We start from the raw sequence: 17,176 nt of genomic DNA, 5'->3' as shown, positions 1-17,176 counted from the left end.
TGATAACCAATATCTGTGGGACAATAAATGTCCAATAAACTAATGGGATTGTAAAGGCATTAGGGAAAAAAAACCTTCTGTGTACAGCAGCCCCCCTCAGCCCCTCTAATACCTACCTGAGTCCATCTTAATCCAGCAATGTTGCAGGATTGTCTCAGCTGCCCGGGACTCTACTCCTCTTTGGCTTAGACAGCAGCCCGGCACGATTGGCTCCCGCTGCTGTCAATCAAAGTCAGTCAGCCAATCAGGAGAGGTGGAGCAGGTCATGGCTCCGTGTCTGCAAAGACACAGAGAGCTATTGGCTTGACTCGGGTGCCCCCATAGAAAGCTGCTTGCTGTGGGAGCACTCAGCAGGAGGGACGGGCCAGGAGCACCAAAGATGGACCCGAGAAGAGGAGATTCAGGGCCACTCTGTGCAAAAATAAGTGCACAGAGCAGGTAAATATAACATGTTTGTTAGTTAGAAAAAAAAAACAACTAGACTTTACAATCAGTTTAAGGGGGCACGTTTGTTGAAAAAAAAAAAAAAAGATGTAACAAGCACATGTTAGCTATTAGATATTGTGCTTTAGCGTTAGGCTAAACAGGCCCATACACTATTTATGACACCGATTAAAATGTCCAGACCCATAAAAAATATAGTTTTCACCTTATTTGCAGATCTTTAGCATTGATCACATAGCTTACTGTGACCCCTAGTAGTTGCTTTGTGTGCCGGTAAACAAGAAGTAGAGGCACCTCTACTTCTACTCTGTCACTGGAGTGTGATGCATTTACGAGTATGTGCGTTGCGAATGTTATGGCAGCCGCGCTACTTCATCACGCATACTACACGGATATGTGCTGAGCTATGAGTACCAGTAGGGGGATGTGCCAAAGGATGATTTGATATAATGTTTAATGAGAAATAAAGCAACTCACAAACAAGGAATATACACAGACATATCACGTATTAGGGCCTATCACTGCAGTACAGGTCCGGACCACTGACGGTGGTGAATTCCGCTGGCCACTCAGCCACTCTGGTGGTTCGCAGGACTCCAAGTCCATATTATGATCGTGACTCCATTAGCTGTGACGTCAGCAGTAGATGGGCAGGGTGGCCATCAGGCATGCGTTCGGAACATGCATACTCTTTCCTCAGGATGTGATACGACCATGTCTGTATGGGGCTTTGTATATCTCTCTCAGGGCGGAGGGACTACATTAGCCAGCATGCTAGCGTGATCACATGCATAATAATAATAATAATAACAGACATCTAGAACGACAGTTGTGGCAAAAATTGAAACCGTAATAGAAGCATTGCAATAAAAACATTGTACTACATAGCAATGCAAGCTATTTGGAAAATGCAAGCTATTTAAAAAGTGTGAGCTAATTAAAAACACTGTCTAGTCATTGGCCTATGTATGTAAACATTGGTCATGTGGCAAAAACATCCTAGCTGTCGATGATCTGTTTCATAATTTGACCATAAGGGTTCTATTAAAAATAAATAAAAATACTTTTTTATTTAAAAATGAAAAAGGGAAAAGTGAAAAAGGGAAACCATACTGTATATATAGTAATATTAGGTGGTAAATGACTGTATATAAAAAGAACATTTTTCAAAAGCACTATATATAAGATGACCATCATCAAGATATTAACTAAAACATTATAATATATATAAATGAATTTGTATTATATAGACAGAAAAGGAATTTACAGGGTTTAAACCCCATGGCATGTAGAAAGAGTGTTAGACTTCACAGATACGGATGAATTATATAGAATTTATTATTATTTAGATACCTGTTGGAAGCCTTATAGGACAGGATTGTTTTGGAATACTTTTCTTCTAGGATGAGATGCACTGCTTTCTTTCCTGCCTTGTCTCTCTATCCCTTCTATATATCATCTTACATCTTTGGATCACGGAGTGAAAGACGGGTTACTCTAGCATTAAAATGGCATTATTTGAGTGTCTCCTCCTCCATTTTCATTGTCTATGGAGAGGTGAGATGTAATAGGTTGGGATATTGTGTCTTTTTTTGTTCACCGCTTGATGTTTTTTTATATTGTTATACTGTTTTCTTTTTTGTTTTTCTTTTTATTTCATATCTCTGAAAATGTGGATGATGACATGCCAGGGGTATTGACAATAATGTCCTCTTTCTTCTTCTGTGACACTCTGGTTTATAATCAGTGACTCTTACTCAGTGTTAATTTTGGCAGCAAATTTCAATTTCGTTTTAGTTGTATTTTAGTCTTTTTTTACTAAAACGCTATTTTTAGTCGTATTTTAGTCATCTAAATTGTTTTCGTTTTAGTCATATTTTAGTCAACTAAAATCTCCCGTACATTTTATTCAACTAAAATCTCATACATTCGAATCAACTACAAATTGAACAGGTTTAGGTTCATTGTAATGCATTATTTAAACATTTCTCAAGAATTTCCAGTTAATGATATACTCCTAGAGTAAAAAATGAATAATATGTTAATATTTATGGTGATAAACAGACACTACAGACACAGATTTAGCCATTGTGATATATGCAGGTATCACTGCGGTACAACCACTTCTTCAAGCTGACCTACAGGTACGTCGGTTTTCGGGAAGTGGTTTAATGATCAGATAAAACTGGATGAAGGTGAATATATTAAATCTTTAACTCATATCAATCATACTTAAAGTTATTTGCAGAAAAAGCTATGTATGTTTAACTGAATAAAAGCTATGGCATATCAAAGAGGTAGAGCTATGCAAATAAGTTGCATATAAATCAAATGAAAAAATAAAGCTTACTATATGTGGTAATTTTATTTTTAATACATGCAACACTTTATTTTCTGTCTGTGTACATGTTGTAGATTTTACCTCACTTCCTGTCTGGTAAAAGTATTGTCAGCAGGACAATAAGTAAAGGTAAATCTCTCTGTAGCACTGACCCCGTGGGGGTCACTGGGGATTTCACTGAGTCTCCCTCTGATTATCCTGTAACCAGTTGCTTGGGTATGTTCACACAGCCAGGTGCACTCATCTGCTCGTTATTCAATAACCAGTCTTGGGGATTTGTTTTTTTTTTTTTTTTTTTTACTTTCAATAGATTTTTATTGATTAATTTTTGGCATAGGAAATGCAATGACATACAGGAAAACAGTACAAACTGTGAACTGTATGAAGTTGTAGACAACAAACGTTGAACAAATCAGACAATAATGGCATTTGTTTTGAATCATAGACTTGGCCATCAGGCAAGGGTGAATTGAACAAAAGTGAGAACCATATACCACCATCAGATGCCCCTAATGGGAACATACCGCATCTATATAGTGGAGACTGGGTATCCAACCACACTCCTGAATGTAGGAGAGAGAAAAAACAAAAAAGAGTAAACAAGGCTAAGTTCAGGAACTTTAAATTAATAACATTGGCCACAGATAGTATTGTTGTCCTCTTACAAATATGGGGTAAAAAGGGAAAAGAAATCAGAAAAGGGAGAGAACCAATCCCGAAATACACTTTGGTGTAATGCACTATTTAATCCAGTTTTTGGGAGAGGGAGAGGTGGGGGGGGGGGGGGTAGAGAGGAGCTAGCAGAGAAATACGAAAAAGAAGTAAGAGTAGAAAAGGTGAAGTGTACTAACTAGAGTGGAAATTGACAAGTGAGACAAAAGCAAGATTTAGGGTAGAGACCAGGGTGGGATAAGCTTTGTCGGGGGAAAAGAGAGTAATTACCCAACCAGGGATTGGAACTTTCATAAAGTTTGCCCAGATCACTTTAAATTTGTCAGAGGTATTGTCAAGTTGGCTAACCATCTTTTCCTGTACCATGATCCAAGATATCTTTATCTTAGCTCCAGTGAATGACACATATGATGGTTTCCATGATCTGGCAATGGTTAACTTGATACCCGTTAGCATAAAATGGATTAGCCTTTGGGTGTTTTTAGGAGCGGGTCCAATCGGAGCATTAAGCAGGGCCTTTTGGGGGGACATAGTAATTGGAATGCCTGTGACTTTATGGAGCATATTAGAGGTTTTATTCCAATAGCTCCTTAGTTTGGGGCAGCTCTACCATGTATGAAGCATGTCCCCCAAGAGGTCGCAACCTCTGAAGCAGACTGGATAAAAAGAAGGATACATTTTAGCTAGTTTGGATGGCACAAGGTACTAACGCATAAGGACTTTTAGATTTTCTTCAGCTAATGTCACGTTTAACATGCCCTTAGTAGCTCTGGCCACAGCTCTGTGCCATTCCTCAGGAGACCATTCGAAAGCCAAGTCGGATTCCCATGCTAGCATATATTGAATTTTGGATTGGTCCAAGGAAAGCGAGTTGTATATGTCCGTGATTCCTCCCCTCTAATCCCTGTTCCGGCCACACCAGCCTTCATATGGAGTAATAATTGGGGATTTAGATTCAGAGTTACAGAGTTTGTGTAGGAAGTGGGAAATTTGTGCAAATCTGAACTTCTCTGTGTTAGGCATGTCAAGCTTCTTAATGCAGTATGTTTCGGATATTGGGCCAGATGGAAGAAAAAAAAAAGAACCACCGATTCTATATAGCCCTTTGTCTAGCCACCATTTAAAGGATTGGATATCAATGTCTGGGAGGAACAGAGGGTCTCTAAAAATATGAGCTAGTGGTTTTATAGGGGAAACCTTATTGAGTGTGATTTTTCACCTAGATATTTATATTGTATGTGCACTTGTATTAATTTCTCTGGCGCAACATGGTCTATGTTTGATATTTGGTTTTGATTGTGAAGAGTGAGCACAATTTTTGGTGTGAGCAGCCGGATAACAATCACTAATAATTTTTGGCACTTAATATTTTTTTGATATAAAGATTTATGTTATCACATTTTTGCGCGGATATTTTGTGCTGATAGTTTCTTTCGTTATATTCTTTATAGGGGAACCTGGTATGGTTCCTAAGGGAGTCCCATAGCGTGAAGGAATGTTTTCTTTTGTATTTTTTAGTAGAACTTGGATAGGAGTAGGAAATAGGGATGATCGAACTTTTGAAAAGTTCAGTTCGGCCAGAACATCCGAACTTCCTGAAAGTTCGGCCCGGATTTCAGAACCCCATTGAAATCAATGGGACCCGAACTTCGGTAATCAAAAAACACAATTTTTAAGCCCTAAAACCCAATAAATGCCCCTAAAAAGTCACTAGGGTTCTGGGTCATGCCCCATTAACTATTAACCACACAAAAAAAAGTTCTTAAAAATTGTCATTTTTGATAAAAAAGCCAATTATTGAAAAAAAAATATAAATATATGTATGTGTGTATATACACCACTATACACAAGTTCAGATGTTTTGCCTGCCTCCAAAACCCCCCAAAAAATGCCAGCAAAAACAAACCTGGGCATTTTTTTTTGACGCTAGCGTTTTTTTGGCATTTTTTTAGGTTGTTCTTTTGAGGCAGGCAAAACATCTGAACTTGTGTATAGTGGTATATATACACACATAATTATATGTATATAGACACCTAGCCATATATAGGTGTGATAGTAGCAGAAATATATTACTGTAAATGATTTCATTAGCGCAAGCATATATTTCTGCTACTATCACACCTATATATGTCTAGGTGTGTATATAAATATATGTATGTGGGTATATACACCACTATACACAAGTTAAGATGTTTTGCCTGCCTCCAAAACCCCCCAAAAAATGCCAGCAAAAACACACCTGGGCATTTTTTTTTTGACGCTAGCATTTTTTTGGCATTTTTTTGGGTTCTTTTGAGGCAGGCAAAACATCTGAACTTGTGTATAGTGGTATATATACACACATAATTATATGTATATAGACACCTAGCCATATATAGGTGTGATAGTAGCAGAAATATATTACTGTAAATGATTTCATTAGCGCAAGCATATATTTCTGCTACTATCATACCTATATATGTCTAGGGGTATATATACAGACATATATGTGTATATATACCCCCTATACACATGTTCAGATGTCATATCTGACATCAAACATGTCCTCAAAAAAGCACTCGCAGTGGCAACCCCTGCAGCATGAAAAATGCTTGCTGGTGAGAAGCCATATTCCTGTCCCGGAGCAACTCAGAGAAATGATCATTTCTCTATAGCGGTCACCCTGCTATGGAAGGGTTTTGTCACCCTTCCATAGCAGTCACTGTCAGTTAACCCTACACTACACTACGGTCCCCTTACACTTAACACTTTCCCTACAGAAACTAAATTTTTGAAGCTAACTTAAGTGTAAAGGAGCACTCTAACTACACTAGATATCCCTTTCCTCACACTAATAAATGCTAAATGACACTTTTAAAGTAAAATTAACAGAACTGCTTCCACTCTCTTCCATGTCCAGTATAACAATGCTAGGAATATGGCTGGGGCTATCTTATATACTGGGGGGCGTATTCACTAATGATTGGTCTAGGGACCCCCTAGTCACTCCAATCACATTCCTAGCATTCTCCTGCCCCCTCAATTTGCTTTTGTTAATGGTTCTGGTCCAATCACGGGCTTTTAAAGCCCATTTCCTGAAGCATTGCATTTTGGTCGGTTCTGGTTGCCGAATTCCGAACTTTTTGGGGACCCGAACCGTTCGATCATCCCTAGTAGGAAATAGTGGGATACTCCAACTTTAACTATGCACAGATGAGGACAACTCCCACTTGGCCTCACTTAGTTGAACTGAATAGCAGTCTCTCTGCTGGACCATACAGCATTTGTATGGAAGAATAAGTCCTCTGCTTGCTCTGGCAGAAGACTCAATTAACTCTGACTCTTCGTGACACTAACCAGTATCCCCTGTAGCTGGCACCCATCCACTAAGTTCTCTAGCTTGAAGGGATGGCCCTCACAGGACAGGCCTCTAGACATAGGTCTGTACTCACAGCAGTTAGGAACAGATCCTTCTAGGTGTGTCTCTCTCCCAGTAAGCTCTACAGGACATCTGGGTTGAAGCTTCTGCGACTCTGGCCCTCAGGTCGACCACCTAAGGCCGCATGGCAGACAGGACAAAGGAGGGGGCAGCGACCCCCCGGGACCCCGCTTTCCAGCCGAAGACCCTGTGCATATTTGCTCTCTTGGTGTATATACAGTCACCCAGCATGCCTTGAGACACCTTCATCTGCCAATTGCCAGGGCTGTATCTACACCCATGCTCCCATTTGTGAGGTTTCCTCCCACTGTCCAGTATGCCCCTTCCTTTTGGACCAGTGTGAAACAGGCAGACAACATGAGCAGCATCTGATCACAGACCCTATAAATGGATCATTGTTCCCTGTTAGGCAGAGAGTACTTAAATTTGCATGACAGTCCCCCTGTTAAGCAGGGAAATGCACTCTCTAGCACCTACCTAGGAGGCTGCTACATCTCGAATTAAGTCCCAATACCAAAAAAATCTTATAGGGTTTCAAATCTGTTCCAAATCTAGAAAAAAAGGTTTTGGCTTGACAAACACTTTAAAAAGTGGAGAAGGATTTAAATATATCAAATGTTTTCTTCTGTCTGTGGCCTTAATAGGAAGGAGTTCCTCCTACGTCCTTCACCAGGTCACAAAATGGTAGTTGCTTAATCTTCTCGACTCTAATCAAAATATAAATAATCAATTAGATTTTTTTGTTGACCAAAAAAACAAAAGAAGAAAACTGACAGTTGCTAACCCTTCCCCACCTTGTTCAAAATATAAAAAAAAAAAAAAAAAAAATGGATTGGGGCTTTATATGTGTATTTGAGCATTTTAGGCACAACCATGTTATTCTGCAGTCATATCCAAATACTTCATTGTGAGCTTAACTGGTGTGGCACTACTGATAAGCTTTACAGTATTGTAATGTAAATAGGTAACTGATATCAGTGTTTGATGTAAAAAAAAACACAGTTTCTCAGGCTTCTAACCCACAGTGAAGTAGAAGACTACATCTGTGATCAACTAAGGCCCCATGTGCACAAATGTATTAAATGCTACTATGTATTCTGGATATTTCTGTTGAGAGCTGCCAAAGAAAAAAATAAATAAATACAAAATTCAGCTTAAAAAAATGCATGTTTTAGCAAGTAATTACACTCATTTACAGTATGTGCATTTACAGGCATATGGTGTTTGGAAGTGTATAAAAGTATTATATTAATTTATTCTAGCCACTAGAATGCATTAACATGCTTTTTGGTGCAATTCTGCACAATAAGTACAAATACATGTAGTGCCATCCTAGTTAGGTTGCTAGATTGCTGTCCAAATGTAGCTCCTTTTGACGCCTCTGTAATATGTAAAGCAGTGATTGAATTCTTATGGCTGTTTTGGAATTTCACAAGCTGCAGGTTTGTGTGCTCTCCTCTGCCTTCTAGAAAGTTTTGGAGCATAGGAGTGGATCAAGGCAAATGGGCAGCATGCATATTTATGGTGCTGCAGCCAATCCCTGGAGAGGTGCCCAGATGGTGTCTGAAAAGAACATAAATAGTTTGAGCTATAGATCAGCAGTGTCTTCCTGTTGAAGGGATTCCACCTGTTTAGGGTGGGGATGGCTACCCCCCACTTCCAGCCATTCTGCTGTTTGTAGTTGCTGTTTATTGAGGTTCTGACTGATGAAGGTGGGGGGGGGGCTACATCTGAGAGGGTAAAGGACACCCTGAAATTCACCTAAGAATCCAATCTGCATAACTTCACTGGAAGGCACTTGGAGAAAACTGAATAGGCACAGCTACTCCCCTGGCCTTGTGAGTACTGCTTTGTTGCAAGATCCTAGTAACTGTGTACTATTGGAATTTTAGGGACTTTTAATTCCTTTCTTGAGATGTATATTCCAACCAGTCCCCTCTAGTTTTGTGGAAAGACATTGAGCTAAGCAGTTCCTCTCCTGAGAGGTACATACAGTGCTGTATCCTGGCCTAGGCCAACAAGGCCCAGGCCTAGGGTGGCACTTTGCAGGGGGGGGGGGGGGCAGCAAAAAAAATATTTCATTATTTGTAAAATGACTATGGACTTCCTATTTGTTATACAAATAAGTGAAATAATCCTATAATTACAATCAGTGGCAGCAAACACAAGTCCAAATATCTTAAAAGAGTAATCTTACTAATCCCGTGACATAAGGCTGTAATAATGGGCACTGATAAGGCTGCACTGGTGGCCACTGATGGGGCTGCACTGGTGACCACTGATGAGGCCACTCTGATATGCTGAACTGATGGGCAGAAAAGAGGCAGCACTGATAAGGCTGCACTGATAAGGCTGAAGTTATGGAAACTGATGAAGCTATGCTGATGGGCACTAATAGACTGTGGTTATGGTCTGTGGTTTACAGATGACAGGGTGGGTCATAAACAAGAAGGGGTGTGGCCTTTACAGAAAGGGGTGGGTCATATTTAAATTAGGGGGTGCACAAATTTAGTCAGGCCTAGGGCAGCACAAAACCTAAATACACCACTGGGTACATACATTAACTACCTCCCACCCGGGCCATAGTACATATACGGCCGGGCGGGAGTCTCGTCCTTCTGAATGGACGTTCCGGAACGTCCTTCAGAAGAAGAGAGATCGCGCTGCCGCGGGCACGCGCAGCGGCGCGATCTCGATGTGCCTGTGTCCCTCGGACACAGAGCAACATCATTCGGCAGGAGGGCCCTGTGATTGGCCCTCCTGATCACATGACGGCTGTGTCCAATCACAGCTGTCATGTAATGTAAATAGAGCCGTTGTAACGGCTTCAATCTCTTCTCCTCCTGACAGATCCTGTCAGTGAGGAGAAGATCAGAGGATCGGTTCTGCAGCCGGGGTGATCAGTGAGTATTTCTAATTACTCACTGATCACAGGGGGGGTCTGTGCTGGTAATCAGATGATTGATTACCAGTGCAGCCCTGGGGGGAGGGGGTGCCACTAGATCCACCAGGGATGCCCACCCATGACCACCAGGGGTGCCCACTATGGCCACCAGGGATGGCAAACAGGGCTCAGAGAGCCCCCCAGTGCCCTCCCTATCACTGTTGCCCACCGATGCCTTCTATCAGTGCTGCCCACCAGTGCCGTTATTGCCATCTATCAGTGCCGCCCACCAGTGCCCATTATTGCCCACCAGTGCTGCCTATCAGTGCCCATCAGTTCCCCCCCATCAGTGCCGATCAGTGCCGCCCATCAGTGCCGATCAGTGCCGATCATTGCCGCCCAACAGTGCCACCTATCAGTGCCCATCAGTGCCCATCAGTGCCGCCAATCAGTGCCCATCAGTGCTGCATATCAGTGCCCACCAATGCTGCATATCAGTGCTATCTATCAGTGCCATATATCAGTGCCCATCAGTGCTGCATATCAGTGCTACCTATCAGTGCCCATCAGTGCTGCATATCAGTGCCACCCCATCAGTGCCACCCCATCAGTGTCTCCTCATTAGTGCCTGTCAGTGCGGCATCATCAGTGCTCATCAATGCAGGAAAAAACAAATCTATTTACAAAATTTTATAACCTAAACAAAAAAACTTTTTTTTTTTTTTTAAACTTTTCAGTCTTTTTTTATTTGTGCACCAAAAAAGAAAAAACCTGACGGTGATTAAATACCACCAAAAGAAAGCTCTATTTATGGGGAAAAAAATGACACAAATTTGGTTTAGGTACAGCGTTGCATGACCGCGCAATTGTCATTCAAATTGCAACAGCGCTAAAAGCTGAAAATTGGTCTGGGAAGGAAGGGGGTTTAAGTGCCCAGTATTGAGGTGGTTAATCTCCTCTAATTTCTTGTGGAAGGACTATCCTTGAAAGCTAGGTCTAGTAGTTTCCCTTATGAATTGTACATACCTCTGGCCTTTACTAGCCTTTCACAGGAAGATAGCCTTCTGAGTTGAGAACCATTTCTAAAGTTAAAACTTACAGAAGTATATCCTCTTGTTCCTGTTAGTGGTCCTGGAGTACCCCATACCACCCTACATCCTATCCAAGTTATTTACCAAAAAAAAAAAAAACCCAAAAAGACCTTCCCATAGCCTGCTTTTTGTGTCTGTGTACCTGGACTGTACTCTGTGTAATGTCAGCTTCTGCACTAGTTAGAGGGAACTCTGGTGATCATAATAATCTGTGCTGGAAGTGTACAGTGACTGTGTCTTTGACCATCATCAGCCAGCAGCCCTTTCAGGAGTACCGCTACATTCGTTTCTCCAAGAACATGGGTCTTTCTTTTTTTTTTTTTTTTTCAAACTTTTTATTGAAAATACAGGATTACAGAATACAATGTTAAAAATGTAACATGAGAATACAGAGGCATATTATAATAACAAGGCATATTGAATCTGTATAAAGTCAACTCTCGAATAAGAATTCCGATTTTCTCCTGAGAGTTTTAGAGCCCATTCACACAGGGGCGACACGACTTGCCTGGGCAACCTGTGAAGTTCAATGATATGAACAACGTGCATGTCGCGCCGAGGTCGCGGTGCACAGCGTGCACCGCGACCTCGGCGCGACATGCACGTTGTTCATATCATTGAAGTCAATGCAAGTCGCCTCCAGGTCGCCCCAAAGTAGTACAGGACCCTTTTTCTAAGTCGGAGCGACTTGTGTCGCTCCGATTAGAACGGGTCCTGTGCTAATCAATGGCAGGCGACCCACCGTGACTTGTCAGGTGACCAAGTCGCCTGACAAGTCGCGCTAGTGTGAATGGGGACTTAGTGATAGGTATTGTATAATGCTGTAACATCTGAGAGCCAAGGGATAGGAATCTACTAGGGTTGGTGTGGACCAAAACTATGGGTATTGAGTGATATAGACATCTTGTTGAGGAGACTTAGATACCTACGTACAGTCATTTTTATGCCTCCATTGGGAGTAAAGTGTATATCTTGTAGCCCCCGGATCTTAAAACTCCTGACAAAATCAGTGATGTAGATTGTGGTACTGGGCTGAGAGGGTTTTTCTTTTTATACTTCTCTTATTGAAGCGTACAAATACGAATTTATATGCCTGCTTGTCACATGGTCACATTAGCTAACATGCAGCTAAATTCAGAGGTGTAAAAAAAAAAAGCCAGATGCCTCTTAAAATGACATTTTTCATGCTTGTGTGCATGAGGCCTTAAAGCTCAATAAACTTTGTACGTGAATGCAGGTAAATTATGAATGTCGAAGGATATGGAATTCACTAAGAAACACCAGTGTACATGAACATTTATGTTGCTCTCTATTTAACCACTTAAGCTCCGGAAGATTTTACCCCCTTCCTGACCAGGGCCTATTTTGCGATTCGGCACTGCGTGACTTTAACGGACAATTGCGCGGCCGTGCGAAACTGTACCTAAACAAATTTGACGTCCTTTTTTTACCACAAACAGAGCTTTCTTTTGGTGGTATTTGATCACCTATGCAATTTTTACTTTTTGCGCTATAAACAAAAAAAAGAGTGTCAATTTTGCAAAAATAACAATATTTTTCACATTTTTTTATATGAAATTCCCCCCCAAAAAATGTAAAAATCAAAATTTTTTAACATTTTAGGCCAATTTGTTTTATGCTACCTATGTTTGGTAAAAAAAATCACAAAAAGCGTATTTTGATTGGTTTGCGCAAAAGTTATCGCGTTTACTAACTAAAGGAAAGATTTTTGTCATTTTTGTTGTTTTTTTTTAACGCGTAATGGCGGCGATCTGCGATTTTTTTGCGGTACTGAGACATTGCGGCGGACAGATCGGACCCTTGACTGACATTTTTTACACTTTTGGGGTTACCAGTGACATTACTACAGTAATCAGTGCTATACATATGCACTGTTACTGTAAAATGACACTGGCAGTGAAGGGGTTAACTTTTTTGAGAGGGAGGGGTTATGTGTGTCCCTAGGGGCGTGATTCTTACTGTTATTGGCTGTGGCTTGAGGTGTAGGAACAGTGATCAACGGTCCTACATAGTAGAACCGTATGATCACCATTCTTACACAGGGGAGAATGACAGGCGGCTTGTTTACATTAGCCGCCTGCCTTTCTCCTGCTGTAACGGATGATCGCGAGTGACAGGTGGACATCGGGTCCTCCGGGCACATGAACGGGGGGGGGGGGTGAGCGAGCGCGTGCTCGCTCCCTAGACCCTCACAGGCTAGTGACGTAGCCCTACGTCGCTTTGCCTGTGAGGGGCTGACTGCCGACGTAAATAGTCGTGCGGCGGTCGGCAAGCGGTTAACTGTAACATTTTCCGTAAATAACACTGAATTTTGAAATAAGTCTTTACTTTAAGTGTGTTTGTGGGGATTTTTTTTTTTTTTTTTCACAAATTTGTGGAAAGCTGTTTCCTAGTTCAAATGAAAATGTATCGGCACAGTAGAACTTCAGTGCTGAACAAGACCCTGAGGACTGCATTGGCTACCACTAACAGAATAGGTGCCAAGTAACTGAAACAAATAGAAGCCAGCAAGAAATGACCAAGGACCGCATTAAGCAGATTTAAAATGATAAACATAAAATTCATGAATACAAAATGTGTTAAAAAAAAGTTTCTCACAGATGTTATTACTGTAGACATCTGTGTGCGTGAGCAACATGTGCAAATGTCAAAGGAAAACACGTACAACACTGTGTTAATGAGTGTTAGATATTCTTGGCAGTATTTCGTTATTTGATAAAAATATGAGTGTGATACATTACAATGAAAAATAGCCTAGCCTTGGCAAGGTTAGTGACATGCTTGGGAGCCTACAGATGTATCCCCTGTCACTATAATATACTCTCTGATTAAATTTTGTTTAACTAGAAACCAAGATTCAAAGATATTTAAAAAATAAATGGTAACTGTCCATAGCTTGCACATAAAGCCACAGTAATACTTACTTTTTATGGAACTAACACTAGCAAACTATGGCAGGAAGCTGCTAGCCTTATACCCAGGGTCTCTAAACTTTCTAAAAAAAAGGGCTAGTTTACTGTCCTTTAGACTTTGGGGAGGGGGGCAGACTGTGCCCATAGGAACTAGAAAATGTTTCAGCATCAGTGGGAGTAAACTAATGCCCCATCTTTGGTGTCAGTAAGAGGAATTGTGCCCCATTGTTGGTGTCATTGGGTGAGAAGAATCATGCCCTGTCATTGGTGTCACTGGGAGGAACTGTGCCCAATTGTTGTTGTCATTGGGAGAAATTGTGCTCCTTTGTTTGTGTCAGTGGGAAAATTATGCCCCATTGTTGGTGCCAGAGAATGGAATATTGCCCCAAGGGCCAGATAAAAGCAAACAAAGGGCTGCATTTAGCTCCCAGGCCTCAGTTTGGAGACCACTACCTTATACCTTCTAAAGTTTCCCATCTCACATTTATTCTAACATAGCTTTAACCACTTGCTGACCAGTCACGTTGACTGTACTGCGGCAAAGTGGCTCGTTATCGTCTGGCGACGTAGACCTACGTCACCAGACAAACCCGTCTCTCGGCGGCGCGCACGCCGCCAGAGGCTCGCTTCCGCTGTATTTAGTTACATCGGAAGTCGGGCCAGGGTAGGAGCGGTGGTGATCACCGATGCTCTTCCCCGATCGTCGGGGATCTAGTGTGGAAATCTGCCCGCTTGTGTAAACAAAGCGGGCAGATCTCCTAAGTGACAGGCAGGGTCAGATTGCAGGGTTCAGCATAGCTGAACCTGCGATCTGTCCCTGTGTCACTCAGTCACCTCCCCCCACACACGTTAGTAAGCACCAGGCATACATTAACCCCTCCCTCTCCAATAAAAATTAACCCCTTCCCTGCCAGTGTCATTTTTACAGTAACAGTGCATATTTATAGCACTGATTACTGTAGTAATGTCACTGGTACCCCCAAAAGTGTCAAAAATGTCAGTCAAGGGTCCAATCTGTGCGCCGCAATGTCGCGGTCCCGCAAAAAAATCGCAGATCGTCGCCATTACTCGTTAAAAAAAATAACACCAAAAATGACAGAAATCTTTCCCTTAGTTAGTAAACGCAATAACTTTTGCGCAAACCAATCAAAATACGCTTATTGCGATTTTATTTACCAAAAATATGTAGCAGAAAACAAATAGGCCTAAAATGATAAAAAATTTTGATTTTTAAATTTTTTTGGGGGGGAATTTCATATGAAAAAATGTGAAAAATATTGTTATTTTTTCAAAATTGTCGCTCTTTTTTTGTTTATAGCGCAAAAAGTAAAAATCGCACAGGTGATCAAATACCACCAAAAGAAAGCTCTGTTTGTGGGGGAAAAAGGACATAAATTTAATTTGGGTACAGCATTGCACGACCGCGCAATTGTCCGTTAAAGTAACGCAGTGCCAAATCGCAAAATATGGCCTGGTCAGGAATGGGGTAAAAACCTTCCGGCATAAAGCGGTTAAAAATACGCTCATTGAGAATTTTTTTGTCAAAGACATATAGCTAAATACATTTTGGCCTAAATATATGACAAAAATTTAATATATTGGATATTTTTTAACTGTCAAAGTAGAAAAATATTGTTATTTTTTCTAAATTTTCGCATATTTTTATTAATATCGCAAAAAATAAAAAGCGCAGAGGTGAGCAAATACCACCAAAAGAAAGCTCTGTTTATGAGAAAAAAAGGACGTAAATTTAGTTTGGGTATGGCGTTGCATGACCGGGCAATTGTCAGTTAAATTCGCACAGTGCCGAATTGCAAAAAGTGGCCTGGACGTAAGACAGCAAAATCCTCCGGTGGTAAAGTGGTTAACGCAATCGTGAACATACTATGGTATAGACACTTTCTAAAACAGGTATAACTATGGAGGCACTATAACTTTTTTTTACCAGTTTCAGAAATGACCTTTCTTACTATTTTTACAATGTTAAAAAGCTCTGTCATGTGATCATGCATTTCTTCTTGGGGTTAAAGGACACTGTGCAGACACACAGTGTGCATGTATTTCATAGTCTGTTCAGCCTGAGGCAAGATGCAGGCTGTGCTTCAGCAGGGGGTTGTATTAAAGGGGCATGCTGTGATTAGGAGGGGGTGTGTGCCAAAGGCAGGCTGTGATTGGTTGGGGGCATGGTGGCTTAACAAACTACCTAATACAGGCATGTTATGTGTCAGCCAAAGGATGAAAACTGACCACACTAACACAGATTAGCTTCTTGGCTTTGTGTGATCAGTGAACAAGGAACAAAGGTGACTGGTAGGATCAACCAGGTACTTCAGATGTAATAAGTACATGAAAATAATAGAGACTATGATTTATAAAACACACATACAGTATGTGAGCACACATAAATAAAAATATTTAGGGTAACATACCCAAAATGCTGTAGTGCTACCAGTTTGGCCTGTGATCTCACTTATTATTTTGTTACCAGATAGCAGATCAGATCAGAGCATGCTAAGACTGAGAATAGCATTAGAAAACAGAAAAGACCATCACTTGCAAGCAGTGCTTTTGTGTGTTGCTATCTGTTGTGCAACCTATACAAGAAGATTTTGGTGACATTTGTTGTTAATAAAAATTTGTACTTGTATGTACAGACAAAATTCCATTTACAAAATACTCACAGATAATCTATAGTCTATGAGGGATCATAAACTTGTTTTGAAAAGAAGTGGATTATCTATAAGCTGACTCACCACCAACTATTTGCCCACGTGAGGCTTGGTTAAAAGAACAAATACACTAGGCTCCCTACCTAGAGACAGAAAATAACAAGGAACATTAAATTACATTTGTGCAGGCCTGCATTTTGATGTGCAAAGTCCAAAATTAAATGTATACATAATTAATGCCTTGCCTAGTTTTTAAGTAGGTCAAATAATTCCAAATACAGTTAGTTGAAGTCTATTAGGAATAAGGGGCTTCACAGACACAATCACTCATCCTAATGTGACAGGCGTGTGGTTGGACTGCACTAAACACACACATCTAAGTTCAGGACAGCTCACCAGTAACATCATGCCTGTCACATTAGGACAAGTGGTTGTTGTCCGTGCAGCAACTGCATCCAGATAGACTTGATGGGCTGCCTGCATGCAGCACCTAGAGCCTAGGGATGCAGAAAAAAATGGCCCATTCAGTATATGGTCTTAGTGCCTGTGTGAATGAGGCCTTATCTGACTTTTCTGATGTCTTTCTTTGTTTTCTGAACTGCTTATCACATTAAGAACCCTAAGGTAGATTTGAATCAGAATGGTATCTGGGGGAAACTTCTTAATACTGACTAGAGATGAGCTAATAAATATAAATATATTTCTCACCCTGCAATTCACACAA

The 17,176-nt window shown here is 40.9% G+C and overlaps 1 protein-coding gene across 1 annotated transcript in view; it reads left to right on the top strand.

Annotated features, from left to right (window-relative positions):
• The window catches only part of SLC7A11 (solute carrier family 7 member 11), a 446,067-nt gene that overhangs the window by 134,225 nt on the left and 294,666 nt on the right, over positions 1 to 17,176 (top strand). The window lies entirely within an intron of this gene.

Source organism: Pelophylax lessonae (genome assembly GCF_965119305.1).
Source record: "Pelophylax lessonae genome assembly, chromosome: 1".
Taxonomy (NCBI): domain Eukaryota; kingdom Metazoa; phylum Chordata; class Amphibia; order Anura; family Ranidae; genus Pelophylax; species Pelophylax lessonae.
The sequence above is the reverse complement of the archived record's forward strand: the minus strand, read 5'-3'. Positions and strand labels throughout refer to the sequence as shown.